Below are 15933 nucleotides of genomic sequence, written 5' to 3' on the forward strand. Positions count from 1 at the left end.
CACTTTGCATTCTGGGAAGGCAAGGATGGGACAGCGCAATGGCTATTCTTCCAGTGCCACCAGGTTTCCCTATGGGAAAAAAAACCTTAAAATTGGTTTTCAGTCATCATAACTCTGTATCCTCTGCACCAGCCCTTCGGAAACCTCCACATCCCCTGCACGGATCCTTTCTTGCAAGGAGACATCTCTGTGATTTGTGCCATTTTTAAACAAATTGACCCAAAAAATGGAATAGAAGGGGAAGTTACTTACTTTCTCCCCTCCCTACAAAATGAGGATTCCCTTCCACATGAAAGACTGCACTTATCCTTCTGAAATTTTGCAGATTTCTTCCTTAGGGACACTTCTATGCAGTTTGTCATTTTCAGAACAAAGGCCCAAAAGAAACATAGGTGTACCCTCTTTGGGATACCCTCAAAATGTCAAGGCTGCTTCTAGTGACTGAGGTTCTCTTACCACCTGTACTAATCGAATATAAAACAGACCTTGATTGGTGAATAAATGGGGGGTTGATATAGGGAGCAGTGGTCTCTATGGTATGAGAGTTCTAAGCTGTGAATGGCTTTAAATGTTAAAGCTAGTGCCTTGAATTGGGGCAATAGGCATACAGTCAATCGGCATAAATGATGTAACACAGGTTGTGGAGATGGTCGTACTTCTCAACATTTATAAGGAAACAGGCAGATACATTTTGCATTACCTGAAGTCTCTAGATCATCTTCAAGGGCAGCCCTATATACAGTACATTGCAGTAAGCTAGCCTGGAAGTTACAAAAGCGTGGTTCCTTGAAAGGGTTCCATCATTAAATGTGGCCTAGAAATAATTTTAGATACATAGGGTAAAATCCAACATAAGTGCTACTTAGAGTAGACCCATTGAAATGAATGGGATTAAAGTAGGTCTGACTAACTTAAGTTCCATTCATTTCAATGGGCCTACTCTAAATAGCACTGAAATTGGATTTAACCCATAGATAGGATCTAGTTAGCAAGATCCCTTCTGTTCAAGAAAAGGTAGGGTTTATGCAATGTGCAGTTGGTAAAAAGCACCTCTGGCAACCCCAGCCACACCTTTCCCTCTTTTCTAATATACAGTTGAGGAGGGAACAACCTGAAACAGTCATACTGCCTCAAGGCTCCCCTCTCCCCTTTTGAGTACATTGCATTAAATATATTAGATGGATATGAGTGTATAAATAAAATTCAGCATTATTTCTATTCCTTTTTTGTAAGGCCTAAGCCTGCAGTTTTAGGAAGAGGAATCATATATGTATAGCAAACATGCAGGAATATCAGCTTTTGGATGGTGGCTTAGTGGTTAAGACAATGAACTGCAGACTGGAAGGTCGGCAGGTCAGCAGTTCGAGCCCCGAGTGCTGCGTGACGGAGTTAGCTCCCGTCTTCAGTTCCAGCTTCTGCCAACCTAGCAGTTCGAAAGCAAGAAATTGCAAGTAGATAAATAGGTACCGCCTCAGCGGGAAAGGTAATAGCGTTCCGTGCGCCTCGGTGTTCAGTCATGCCGGCCACATGACCACGGAAGCATCTTCGGACAGCACTGGCTCTTCAGCTTAGAATCAGAGATGAGCACCGCACCCTAGAGTCGGACACGACTGGTTGGGGACACCTTTACCTTTTTTTTTATAGAAATAATATTTAAAATTTCCAGAATAAAGATGGATAAAAGTGTAATGAAACAAAACGAGACAAGGGTGTTGGCGAATACAAAGCCAGGCAAGTCATTTTCAGACATACATCTCATCTTTTGCAGTAAGTCACAGTCACAGAATTTTTATAATGATGCCTAGTTCATAAAATAAATTGATCAAATAAACATTTTCTTCCTGCTCCGATTCATACAGGTCTGGGCTGGGCCCTCCAGGAACAAAAAATCAAACCTAAAAACTAGGGCACAGGTATTTCAAATGTGAAGCTGAAGCCATGATTGCCCCCCACCCCCCGGCCAGCCATTGATTTTCTTTTTAAATAAATTAAAAGCAAAAAGTTAAAGATTCAGCTCATTTGTAAGAGGCTGACTTTCCAGAGCTTTTCAATTAACAATAGCCTGGCACTCATCCATTTTACATATGCAGTCAGTTTGGTTTACTGCCAAACATGCAGGGCATTTCCCTTTCCTATGTACAAAGCCAACTAAAAAGTATTCAAGAATAATATGCTAATGTGTGGCTAACATGCTGTCTGTGTAGCTGACCCCTGCTTCTACTGTAAGCTATGCATTAAGCACTTGACTGCAATCCTCCAGTTCTTTTTTATTGTGTGCCCAGGTGCAGCCTCTTTTGATATGGTTGAGGCTTAATGAACTGTATGATGATAACAAAATGAGGCCTCCTGCCAAGTGGCATTCTTTCAAAGATACAAGGTATTGTGCAAAGTGCCTGCTGTTTCCCCATGACCAACACAGCTTAGGTTATCCAACAGAGAGGAATGCCAAATGAAATCAGCTTTGCAAAGGGCCCAGAAACAACAACAAGGCATGTCTGGGCTAAAGTTAGGATCTAATGAGTTTATCTTGAATCGTTTTATTTAAGAAAGAACTTGCTGTCAGGTTGCTCTCTAACTAATAACTTAGTTCTTATTTAAACTCCATTTTAGAGTGGAGACTGGCCAGTATCTACCAGAGCAACACACACTGGCCAGGCTCACATGATCAAATTGATCATGCGAACCCAGTCACTGTATCAGCCTACCATGTTCTACAACAGCCTTTCCCAACCTGGCACCCTCTGTGTGTTTGACTACAACCAGTGGTGTGGTGGTACATTTTCAAGTATAGGCAGCCACGTTGATCCAGCTCAACAAACCAGGTTTAACACTTTTCATCTGTACCAGGAGCAGGTCTTTTGTAAATTTAATGAGCCTTAATTGCCCAATCAAGACCAAGCCACCCCAAAATTGATTGATTGATTGATTGATTGATTGATTGATTTGATTTATTAGCCTCCCATCTGGCCGGCTACCCGGCCACTCTAGGCGGCATACAATACAAATAGCACCACAAAATGCAACAAATTTACATGATCAACTAAACAAAACAACATTGCTCTAAAAAACCCTAACCCACCCCAAACACCTGCCTGAACAGCCAGCCAGGTTTTCAAAGCCCAGCAGAAGCTCATCAAAGAGGGGGCATGGCAGAAGTCACTAGGGAGGGAATTACACAGAGTGGGGGCCACCGCAGAAAAGGTCCTCTCCCTAGTCCTCACCAGCCTAGCTGACCTGGCTGATGGGACAGACAGAAGGCCATCGGAGGCTGATCTCATTGAGCAGCATCCCTGGTGTTGCTGGAGGCACTCCTTAATATAGACTGGGCCAGAACCATATAGGGTTTTAAAGGTCAATACCAACACCTGGAATTGGGCCCGGAAAACAACTGGCAAACAGTGCAACTTCTTCAGCACTAGAGTGATGTGGTCTCTTTGATGGCTGACCTTGCATTACAACAGGGGACATATCATGGTTGGGAAAATACATTTCCTCCTGCTACTGTGAGAATTGCAGTCAAGCACAGAGGGAACAGGAAATTCTAAGGGGCGTAAGCAGATAATGTCAGCATGTCCCTGCTAATAAAAAAGTGCTGGCATTCCATCCTTGCAAGCCCTGGCTCCACTATACCACTGACTACAACTCCATCACCCCAGCCCCATGTGGGCTAGGGATGATGGAAGTTGTAGTCCAACACACCTGGAAGGCACAAGGTTGGGGAAGGCTGTTCTTGGGACATATCCCAGGCATTCACTGTGCAATTAGTTTATTTAGTGATGTTGCCAAAGTTCATAATGACCTAGATCAGAATGTATATGTGTCCAGCTCAAAATGCTCAGATGTATGATAAAGCCAGCATCATTCCCTCCAAATGCTCCTCTCCATCTTGGAACCTAAGCTGATATTCTGCACGTGCAATTACAAAGCAGTGTTTAGCTGTTTTCTAGTATCATAGGCTCAGAAGTGGTCTCAAAGTTCATGTAGGCCAATCCCTTGCAAACCTGTGACCTGCAAAACATGCTTAGGCAAATCATATAATTGAAAGTGTTTGTGCTCTAGGTTAAACCTATTTTTGTCATAGCCGTAGATACTAGGAACATAGGAAGTTCCCTTATACGGAGTCAGATCATTCGTCCATCTAGCCCAGTATTGTCAACACTGACTGGCAGCAGCAATCCAGGCTTTCAGGCAAGAATCTTTCCTAGCCCTCCTTGGAGATGGCAGGGATTGAACCTGTGATCTTCTGCATGCAAAGCAGGTGCTCTTCCACTGAACTATAGCCCCTCCCCAAATCTCAGCTCTGAGCTGTGCAAATGCCCCCGAAGGATGATCATTCTTAAGGCTCCAGGCACTCCTGGCCCAAGACATTTTGCTGCCTGATTTAGAGCCCGAGTGCTACCCTCTCCCCTGCAAAGGCCAACACTTCAAAAAGTCTTGCTGTACCATTCAGGCATCATTTCATCCCTTCTTTTGTCCTCCAAACCTCATGGTGCTACCTGAAGCAGGTCATGTCACCATGGTCCACGACTGGGCCAGCCCTGGCTCCAGGAACTGCGGCCAGCCCAGGGAAGCTCTGGAGCCTTGGAACAAGGGCCTAAATGCAGAACTAGTCATGCTTACATCCCACTGAAATCCACAGGGCAAGCTTGTTTTGACTCATTTATATCCCATTAATTTCAGTGGGACTCTAGCATGACCAACTTTCTCTGGATTTGGGCCAAGGACCTGTGTAATCCCTGATCTTGCCTTAGCTGTGATTAGTATTCATAACCTGAGCAAAACATTTACATTTGAGGCACAATGGAAATTGTGGACAATACAATACAGTGCAGGCAATATGACAGATTACAACCAACACTAGGAGCTAATTTAGGCTCTCTTCACACCTTGTTTTTTTAGCAGGATCGTTCTTACTTAATCACTGGTTTTCACAGGAGCTTTAAACAACGTCGCTGCTGTCCTGCTGCTATCTCACAACTTCCCCTCCGTCTTCCCGTGTGATCTGAGAATGGGGAAAATCCAGCATTTTCTGTGCTTGCTATTGAAATCGCCATCCCCCCCTCCCCGGTGTATTTCCCTTTTAGCACTTTGTCCCACTTTATGTGGGCGTGTGCTAGGGGTTGTTGCTGGGTGGTGTTGAATAAAATTGTCATGACAACAAATCGGTGGGAGTTTCTGCCTCTCTCTGGTTCCACTACGGGCACTTGAACTATAAAGTGGTTAACCATCCCAAATGCTTCTCCAAGATCCCCCTGAATGCAACAATGTTTACTTCTGAGTAAACTTACTGGCTGTAAAGCTTTCCTTTCCTGGGAGTAAGCGCCACTGAAATCTGTGTGGCTTGCTTCTGAGTAGGTATGTATAGGAGTGCATTGTAAGTCTACTTAGAGTAGCAGTCTTAAGGTCTCCCATCCCCTTCAATGCATTTACTTGGATCTTCCCCCTCCCATTGACTTCACTGACTGCTTCTTCTCCCTTTTGCTCACCAGATTGATGGGCTTTTTTCCTCTCAGGTTGGATGGGGGAGTCTCCCTTCTCAGCCATGCTGGAGAGAGGCTTGATAGTTAGGATTTCAGTGGGTATTAAAAGTGCATTTTCTCCTCCCCTGAATAAATTTATCATGCAGAGCTTGGAACTGTCATTTTTAATGGTTTCTTTTTTGTGTGTGGAGTTGTTTTATAAAGTAGCAGTAATGCTGAGGTGGTTTTCCATAATACTCCCTCCCTCCCACCTAGCCAGCCACTATCTCTTCTCCTAGCCCACCTTGCAGGGTCGTTGGGAAGCCAGAATAAGGGGGAAGAGCAACAACAGTGTGGAGGGGGGAAGTAAGCCGGGTCTAATGAAGAAGGTGTCCCCCATGAAGCAGTTGCTGGGGGGGGGGGCGCTGCTAGGGATGGTTTGGTGCATTGACTGTATACAAGTCCATTTGTGGATTTCTTACTTCTGTAGCTGGGAACCCAAAAATCGATATACCCTTCAAACTCAGTAGTGCAATAATATACTGCATTTAATTCCATCACACACTGACATATTTAGCAGAGAAGGACCAGCAGCGCCAGCAACCTTGGGGTAAGCCACCAAGAAGACTTTCTCTCCCTCGCCACAAAGTCGGAGGAAGGAGGGGGGCAGGGAACCAGCTCCCATAGCCCACTATCCAGGTCACTAGAAGGGCTTCCTGCTTCCCTCCTGTTGTGGAGGAGTGGAGGTACAGACAGAGCCATCAATCATGTTACAGGAACCAATGATCAGGGGAGAGGAGGGGGCATGGGGCCAGCAGCCTCCTTCTGTCCTGATTGTTCCATGCAGCTCCGCCCAGCCATGAAAAGGTATAGAATGGAGGGACATGCTATGAGAGATGCCTGTATACAGGGCTAGTGTAAATCCAGGAAAGGATCTGGAGTCAAAAGGACCGGTTTGTAGTGGAATAAAATGCCAACTCCAGTGGGGCGGATATGACACTTTTAAAAAGTGCTCTCCAATTACATTCATAATTGTTGACCTAATTCCAAATTAAGCTGAAGGGAGTTTGCCATCACTAGTTTTACTGGCTAGTCTGAACTAGTGGCTTCTACATAATACTTAATTTAGTCTGACTGCAGAAAAGTGAACGTTAATCAAAATTCAGATACCTTTGTAGACAGGAACAAGATGAAGCTCTGTTCTGATATAAACTAAGCACAAACCTGTGGTTTCTAATGTCTTATGCAATGCTTTAGGAATGGTTTGGACCTTTATATGACACAGTACGATGTTCACAGCAGTTGATGATGGCATGCAGAAGGCTTGTCTTCTACCACTTCAGGAAGGAAGATATTTAACAGAAAATGCAGAGATTCCAAACTGAAGCATCCAGTTTAATGTTGCTGACTTATATATTGTTCTTCACAGAACTATTTCTCTCTCTCAAGAGAGCACAAATATCACCTTTACAGGAATTCCATGTTTGTGAGGTAAGCAAACCTAACCAAAGAAGAGCATAGAACAATTACTACGCTAGCTATTATTTCCAGAAGGAATATCAGTTACTGACAGATGGTTGTGTGTACAGCATAAAAGTAAAAGAAATGTAGATAAGGAAATAAATATTTGTAAGTAATATTTAAGTATGATACTACAGTATGAAATTCTTTTTAACAGCTGGTACTATCTACACTCAGACATATCACCTGTAGCTAGGCCCAATTCCTGACAAACGATTCTGCTCATGGATAGCCGACAGCCCAGAGCCAAATCTTGATATCTGGCACATTTACCCCTTTTTCCAAACACATAAAAGAAAGATATAATATTTGTCTGCAAATGAACATCAATAGGGTGCCCTCTTTAATAGAGGACAGTCCTCTGTTTGAAAGGCTGCCAGAGAACTGCCCTCTGTTTTGAAGGCATCCTCTGTTTGGACAGTCCAAGTCCGGTTTAAAGATAAAGAAGAAGGAAAAGCTGGGCCTTGAAGTTGCCCATCAGTTAGTACCTGGACAGCAGACTGAGCAAGGCATACAGGTCCCCATGTCACTCTTCCAAACTACAATGAGAGATATTGTATTTCTATTTAAATTAAAATATTTATTCTAAATTTACATCTATGCCTATAAATAAGCATATGAACATTTAAAGCAAATTGGTGTCCTCTTTTGTGGTGATGTGTTTCCTCTTTTGTGGTGATTTATAAGTTGCCATCATAATTGGGAACAGATCAGGATATAATGAGCACAACGTTTTATTAAGTGGAAATGTCACAACAGAAAAAAGAAAGAGGCACGGAAACTTGAAATATTATCCTACCGTATTGTATTTTAACTCAGTAATCCTCCTTACTCTAACCCACCCTTCCCCAACATCCCTCCAGATGTTTTGGACTACAATTCCCATCAGCCCAGGCCAGCATGGCTAATAGACAGGTATGATGGGAGTTGTGGTCCAAAACCAGGCTGGAGAGGACTCCTCTGACTAAATATATGGAAATACATTTTTTGCATGATATTCATTTCATCTATTATTCTTATTGCTACAGGAGCAGATTTTCTTAGCTTTTCCCCTCTGTAAGATTCATACCTAATTAACTGTCACTGACTTCCAAAATAAGTTAGATATATGGAAAGTTCATTTTATGGATCAAAAACCTTTCCCCAAGATGTCCCCCGCTCACTACTGAGAACTGCACTATAATAAGGATCGTATAATTATCTTCCTCTCTTTCTTGTAGGTGGAGAAATGTGATATATTTATGCAAGAGTGGTGTCAGAAGGAGAAAGTAACATGAAGCATGGAGCAGTGGAGGCTGGTGGCTCCATTTTGATAGGGCTGTGAATCCATTTCTGGTTTTCAGTCAGAACTCTAAATGAGCTATCCAAGGTGCTGAACCCATCTTGGGGATAAGGTTCAGCATTTTAGGTAGCTCCTTTAGAGTTCTGTCGGGTTCCGACCAAAAGCCAGAGCAGAATCACAGCCCCACTGAAATAGGAGCCGCCAGCCTGCACTGGCATGGGGTATTATTAAATGAAGTTTCAGACCAGAGAGGCTGAATTGCCAAGATTTAATGGCATGTGATGACAACTTGCCACCATGTGGCCCCTGCTGTAGAGATAACATTTATGTGTACCTGTACTGGGAAGAGGCAACCTAGGGCAGTATCCAATACTGCTGTTGCGTTCCTGCTTAATCTGTTGCACAAGTGGGAACCACCGCTTGCACAATAGAAAGCTAGTGTTCCAAAAGCAAACACTTCTGGATTGAGACAAGTTAGCTGAGCTACCTTCTGCAAACTCTACCGACCCGCCCCTTTCCAGAAATGAGTGTTTCCGCTCGTTTCTGGTTGCTGTATAAACCGCTAGCTCCCTGTTGCGCTAAAGGTGAGCCCCACTGCCATGCAGGCTGACTTGGATACTTGCTAAGAAAGCAACTTGCTGTTGAGTTAATTCAAGGTTGACTTTCCCTCCATCCAGTTCTTCTGTGGCCCTGATCTCTGTGTTATTGAAACATCTCCTTAAACAACAAATAATCAACATTATTCAGATCTGGTGTACACAATTGCAATGGTTTGCCACCTAGACGTACCAGCTTGGTTGTACATTAGCTCATAGCTGGATGTACAACCAAGACTGGTTTGAGCTGGACAGAAAAAGTAATTCCTTCACTTCAGCTGGCCAGAGAGAAGACACAATTTTTACCAAACTGGCAATGTTCAGATCCTTCTGTAGAGGTCCTCAGTCATGATTTGTGTGAAATTAGGAGGTCCTGATTTCCCTGTTCAATGTGATTCCTATATAAAGCCAAGTTACTAATATGTGTGACAGAAACTGCAAAATTTTGGATGACAAATTGTCACACAGTCAACACAACCAAATCTAGAGTGGCCATTTATGAATTACCAAAAAAGAGGACAATAGATACAAATGTGCATAAAATTTGTATATGCTATATACATGCAAATTTAGAGTGGATTATTATAATTTAAATATAAATACAGTACATCTCTGCATAGTGGGGAAGACTATGACCAGCTGACCTGTGTGCCTGTTGATGGGCAACTTCAAGGCACAACTCTTTGATGGTTCTTTATCATTAATCCAAACTTGGACTGGATAGCCCTTTGAAGACAGGATGCCTTCAAAACAGAGGATAGTCCTCTTGCAGCCCCTCGAATACAGGACTGTCATCTATAAAAGAGGACACATGGACACCCCAATACAGTCTCAGGGCATCGCTACACCAGCCTAAAATCCTGCATTTAAAACGGGGCTTTCTGCTTCCATTTTAAATGCAGGATCACAACGACTCCCTTTTTCACGTGCTTCCTTTCCCCCCTCCCCTTTCCCCCTCCTTCTCCCCATATCTGTGTCTTCCATTCTCTTTCATTGATCTTGCTCCTCTTCTTGCCACTTTTCCTCTTTTCACGGAGGGAACTCAAGCGGAACACAACGGGGTAGTTTGATAGCTCATTATCTGCGATCTATTTAAAAATAGAACAAAGGGCGTTTAGTGCAGGACGTTCATGTAAAGAGCCCGCAAACTTCTGTGAAGGAGCAATCTCAATCGCAGGATAAAAGCTCTGTGTGAAGAAAGACTCAATCACACACATACTTACTGTGTGGAGGGGGAAAGAGATGGCACCCTTAGTCCTGTCACTGACTCCCATGGCCTCTGTACACATACAGCTGTACATACACAGACTCTTACACATGATTGGGAACTCTATGCAGCATTGCCAACCATATGGAAGAGCCTATCCACATACCACTGTCCATGTGTAGAAGCCCCTTTTGCATCTTTTACTTGAATGCACAGAGGCTGGGGTTGAGTCAGTGGGCATGAACTTCTCCCCATGCCATATGTTGAGTATACATGTGCTTGACAGTGTGAAAAGGGACTCAAATATAGAAATAATCTCAGATCATTTGTCCAGACGCTGCCCATCTTTGATGTATTTCCTGCAGTGTTTCACCGTATGCTAATTTAGACTAATTTATATGTTCTTAAAAGCAAAGCATAAGATTAGAAAAGCAGACCTGGAATAAGAAAACAGGTGATTACTGCCAGCCAACAAAAATCAATGTTTGCACATCCCCAGTCCTAAATACAAACACTTCCACTGGGTCCATTCAGACCTGGTTCAGATGACATGACAGCCCCCTGTGGGTTAGTTAACCCTCGGGGTACTGCGGGCAGCATGTGCACGTGTTGTCCACCATTACGAACATGCAAGCCCTGGCTGTGTTTAAACTGGAATTTTGGGTAGGTCTCATCCTAGCCAGAGTGATAACACCTGGTTCTCTTTACTGACATACCACACAGGAGGTAGGTTGAACTTCTCTGCCTTGGCTCCAAGCTATGTAAGATGGTGAGAAAGTACTTGTCTGAAGATCTTGAAACTGGAATAGAGTGAATAACTGAATTTTATAACTTTAGGTAGAATGGCAGCTGAAAACTTGAGTCTGATGCCCAGTGAAATCAGAGCTGGTTAAATTTCTTGGTCCTTTCTACCCTGTTAAATATATACTTTCTCCCAGCTGTTTTATTTCCAGCTACTTTCATTGAGTCAGCTGGCATAAATGTAGGGCTGAGCCAAAACACCATCAGCTGTCCAATTTTGCAGCCCTGTTCATCAGCTTTGGCTCCCTACTTTTCAGAAGGAGCTGCAAACAGGGACAAAAATGTTTGCCCATTCAGAATAAGTACAGTGTTTGCTGTCATCACTGTGAATTGGCTTCATGACATCAAATAGCCAAATCTGATTGACTAGATGATGTTGTGATATCACATGGACAATGTGATTCCCAATTGGCTAGGATTCACATAACCAGGAAAAAAAAACTTGTTCAAACTAGAAAACAATTGTACCAAAGGACCGGCCAATTGGGCAGTGAACAGTCCTCAAACAAGAGGAGAAAAAAGGTAAGAAAGGGGATTTCCAGAGATTGCCTCCCAAAACTATTATCTTTGCATTGAAAACATTTGAGGTAAGTATGCAGTGCAGCCAATATATAAATATACATTATTTCCATGAAAGAGAATATAAAAGCATCCTATAGATTTGCTTAGATGTCTATAAACTTGGGTCAGCTATAAAAAATATTTATCAACATTCTCAAATTTTATTAGTCTAGCCTCTGAGCCACAGTAAACACAGTTATAGATTAAATGTCAGAACAAAGTTCATCCTGATTGTTGTTCACTCAGATGAACACTCCAGCAGCCTTATAAATTTGTCATTATCCATACCTAAGCAAGGGTAGGTTTGTGAATCTGTTCTCAAACAGCATGTCTTAAACTAAGCATCAAATGTAGAGAGAAATTGCTCATGGCAAAAGTGACTTTTCTTTACTGGAAAGGTGAAAGAATATACATTGCTACCTAGCTAATGCAAAAGGCAGAGCAAGTTTCATCTGTGTTTGCCTCAACATGCTTTCCAGATCTACTTGGGATGAATACCATCATACTGCCCATTATTGGTCCTCATTATCAATCTGGCCACTGCATTTTGCATGAGCTGCAGCTTCTCAACCATCTTCGAAGGCAGCCCCACGTAGCGTGCACTGCAGTAATCTAACTTGGAGATTACCAGAGCATAGACAACTGAAGCCAGGTTATCCCTGTCCAGATAGCTGGACCACCAACCGAAGTTGGTAAAAGGCACTCCATGCCACTGAGGCCACCTGAGCTTTAAGTGGCAAAGATGGCTCAAGGAGAACCCTCCCGCTCCTTCAGGGGGAGTGCAACCCCATCCAGAACAGGTTGAGCACCATCCATCCAGTCAGAAGAACCACCCACCAACAGTATCTCAGTCTTGTCTAGATTGAGTTTCAGTTTATTAGCCCTCATCCAGTTCATTGTTGCAGCCAGGCCCTGATTTAGCACATCCACAGTGTTGCCTGAAGAAGATGAATAGGAGAAATAGAGCTGCATGTCATCAGCATACTGATGACAACATGCTCCAAAAGTCTGGATGACCACACTCAGTGGTTTCATGTAGATGTTAAATAGCATGGGGGACAAAACCGACCCTGTGTAACCCCATGCTGGAGAATCCACAGGGCCAAGCAGTATTTCCCAAGCACCACCTTCTGAAGCCAACCATCCAAGCAGGAGTTGAACCACTGCAATGCAGTGCCTCCCATTCCCAGCTCAATTGTCCCAGAAGCATAACATAGTCGATGGTATTGAAAGCTACCGAGAGATCAAGTAGAATCAACAGGGTCACGCACACCCTGTCTCTCTCCTGACATAGGTCATCACACAGGGCAACCAAGGCTGTTTCCATGCCAAAACCTGGCCTGAACCCCAACTGAAATGGATCTAGATAATCAGTCTCATCCAAGAGTGCCTGGAGCTGGTTGGCAACCACCTGCTTTAGAACCTTGCCTGGGAAAAGAACATATGCCACTGGTCTAACATTATTAAGATTTTCCAAGTCCAGGGAGGGTTTCTTCAGGAGTGGTCTCACCATCACCTCTTTGAGGCAGCCCAGGACCACTCCCTCTCACAAGGAGGCATTCATCACCTCCCTGGCCCAGCCAGCTGTTCCTTTCCTGCCAGTTTTTATACACCAAGAGAGGCAAGGATCCAGTACGGAAGTGTTTGCATGAACCTGCATCTTGTCAACATCCTCGAGCTGTACCAACTGAAACTCATCCAGGAGAACAGGACAAGGCTGTGCTCTGGATACCTCACCAGATTCACCAGCAGTAAAACTGGAGTCTATGTCCCAGTGGATGCAGGAGACTTTATCCTGGAAGTGCCTAGCAAATGCATTACAGTGGGCCTCAGAGAGGTCTACAGTGTCCTTAGGGCCAGCATGTAATAGCTCCTGGATGACTCTGAAGAGCTCTGCTGGGCATCAGATAGAAGATTCAATAGAGGTAGCAAGATGATTTTTTTTTTGCCACCCTCACTGCCTCTGAATATACTTTACCATAGCCACATACCAGCATTTGATTGCATCCACTAGGAGTTCTTCTCCATCTGTACTGAAGCCATCTCTTATTTTGTTTCATTGCTCTCAGCCCTGGGGTATGCCACAGAGCAATAAGAGCTTTAGTCAGGAGAGGGCGCTCAGGAGCAATCATGTCAACCCCCGGGTCATTTCTGCATTCCACAGATCAACCAGGGTTTCGACAGGAGAGCCCACCATATCAGCCAGAAACCTCCCCTGAATCCTCTGGAAACCATCCGGATCCATTAGCCTCTGGGGGCAGACCATTTTAATAGGTCCCCGACCCATGCAGAGGGGAAATGCTGCTGTAAGTCTAAACCTCAGCAGGCAATAATCTGACTGTGACAAGGGGACTGATGCAAAGTCCTGCACCTTCAGATCATCATCTCCATGTCCAGTTGAGAAAACCAAGTCTAGAGTATGCTCTGCTACATGCGTTGGGCTGATGACGTGCTCGGACAGTCCCATGGTCATCATGGAGGCCATGAAATCCTGAGCCGCCCCAGACAAGGTGCCCCCAATGTGAATGTTGACATCCCCTAGTGTGGGGGATCGCAACAGTGTACCTGAGACCACCTCTGTCAGCTCAGATAGGAAGTCTGTTGAGCAGCACAGTGGGTGGTACACCAACAGAGTCCCCAGTCTGTCCCGCCAGACCAACACAAGGTGCAAACACTCCAGGCCAGTAGCCACATGGACAGGGAGCCTGCAGAGGGAGATGGAATCCCTATAGACCACAGCAACCCACCCTCCCCGGCCCTCAGGTCTTCCCTGATGCTGAACCAAGTACCCTGGTGGGCATGGCTGGGAGAGACTATCTCCTCCCTGTTCACCCACCCAGGTCTCAGTTATGCATGCCAGATTGGCCACCTCATCCACAATTAAATCATGGATGAGGGAGGCCTTATTTTGAACTGATCTAGCATTTAAAAGCAGCATCTGGAGACCTGAGGGCAGGCAGATAGGGCAACCACTATGCCTGCGGATGGGGGGAGTGCCGGAACACAGCACAGCCATTAACTGTCTGGGCCGTGTTCCCCTAACCTGGCTAGCCCTCCTCCCAACATCATATCTCCCTTGACCTGTAACCACACTAATTGGGCCCCCCCTCATGTACTCCGACTTAGCCATATATCCTCTCTCACAGGCACATCACAAGATCCTAAGTGAAAAAACAACCGACCCCCATACATAGAAGCTGCAAAACCATTCAATCCTTGCGTCTCCCCCAAAGCATCTCCCCCCAAAGGGGTGACCATGCCTTTGGTGGTGGTGCCTTTGGGGCACTGCCGCCCCACGTCAGAGCTGGGCAGATAAGAGGCTTCCCAGGGAACTTGGGACCAGCCCGTCCAAATCAGCAGCAATTCGCCCAGGGAAGGTTTCCCCCCCTCTTCAGCTCCAGCCAGGGGGTGGGGGGGTTTCTCTCTGGCAACAACACCGTCCCAGGCAGGGCCAACTAGATGGTAAATTGGCTCACCTGCCTCTGTACGATGTTCCGCCTGCCTTCCCTTGCCTGGTCCAGGCTGGACTTGCCTGGTCCAAGCTTAGACCATTTATGGCTGTGATTTTGCACAAAATGCGCTAGTTACAGCTGTGATTTTGCACAAAAATACCCTCAGTAGAGTTCCTTTACTAGGGAACTATCACGCAGCTCAGCTTGCAATTGCAAGCTGAGCCGGGTCCGTTGTGGGGATCCATCAGGCCCCAAAAGGGCCAGATTTCCCTGCCACGGACAACCTTCACTCAGACTAGGAGCCTTTGGGTTTGGCTGTCCTGTGTGGTGACGAGCTGCTGAGCTATATGTTGTGGCATCTGCCTAGGCCGTTTAGTATCCTGGGGCCCTAGACCAGCCTTCCCCAACCTGGTGCCTTCCAGGTGTTTTGGACTTCAGCTCCCATCAGCCCTAGCCAGCATGGCCAATGGTCAAGAATGCTGGGAGTTGTATTCCGAAATATCTGGAGAACACCAGGTTGGGGAAGCTGCCCTAGACTGACCCTGATCCACAAGCCGTGATTGAATTCTCTTGGATAGGAAGGGCTAGAAGAGGGCTTCCTGTTCAAGTTAAGCTCCTGAGCTCTGGTGTGTTCTTGTATCTGTTAGTTGTCCTTTGGTCCAGACTTGCTCCTCAGTCCTGACTTCTGGCAGGATCTTCGAACCTACCTCAAGTGGGTGGGGTAGGGGTGGGAATCAGGCTTGTCAGCACTATGATGTCACCACTTAGTTTCAGAAGGAGTAGCCATAATAACAGAGAAATAGTGGAAATTGTTAGATCTCGGAGGGAGCGATCCTATGGCCGCTAGTCAGCAGCTAGACGGACATAGGATATGTGGTTTTCCAGGAACAGACCTCGGAGCCTGCGCTCCGAGGTCAGTTCCCAGAGAACTGACCTTCCCCCCACTTCTACGCTGCCTCGCAGGCAGCATGGAACGACCCTGTGTTTCGTGTTCTCAAGAGGACCACAGAGCGGCCAAAATGGGGTGTGGCTGGGGGTGTTCCAGGGCAGGGAA

This window comes from Heloderma suspectum, chromosome 1, assembly GCF_057233095.1.
Source record: "Heloderma suspectum isolate Gila_16-S chromosome 1, 16-S_ref, whole genome shotgun sequence".
In the NCBI taxonomy this organism is placed as follows: Eukaryota; Metazoa; Chordata; class Lepidosauria; order Squamata; family Helodermatidae; genus Heloderma; species Heloderma suspectum.